Raw genomic sequence first — 313 nt, 5'->3', positions numbered from 1 at the left:
CCTTTAGATCTTCTGTATCTTTGTTGAGCTTCTTTCTAGATGTTCTGTCCTTTACTGAGAGAGGTATGTTGAGGTCTCCTACTATTCTTGAGGAACTGTCAATTTCTCTTTTCAGTCGTGTTAGAGTTTGTTTTGTGTATTTTGGAGCCCAGTCATTGGGTGCATAGATATTTATTATGGTTATGTCTTCATGATGGATTGTCCCTTTAATCATTATATAAGGTCCTTCTTTGTCTTTTATGGTGAATTTTGTTTTAAAGTCTATTTTATCTGTGATTAGTATTACCTCTCCTGCTGTTTTTTGGTAGCTGTT

Source organism: Trichechus manatus, unplaced genomic scaffold (assembly GCF_000243295.1).
Source record: "Trichechus manatus latirostris isolate Lorelei unplaced genomic scaffold, TriManLat1.0 scaffold00160, whole genome shotgun sequence".
Classification (NCBI taxonomy): domain Eukaryota; kingdom Metazoa; phylum Chordata; class Mammalia; order Sirenia; family Trichechidae; genus Trichechus; species Trichechus manatus.
Note: the sequence above shows the minus strand (reverse complement) of the source record.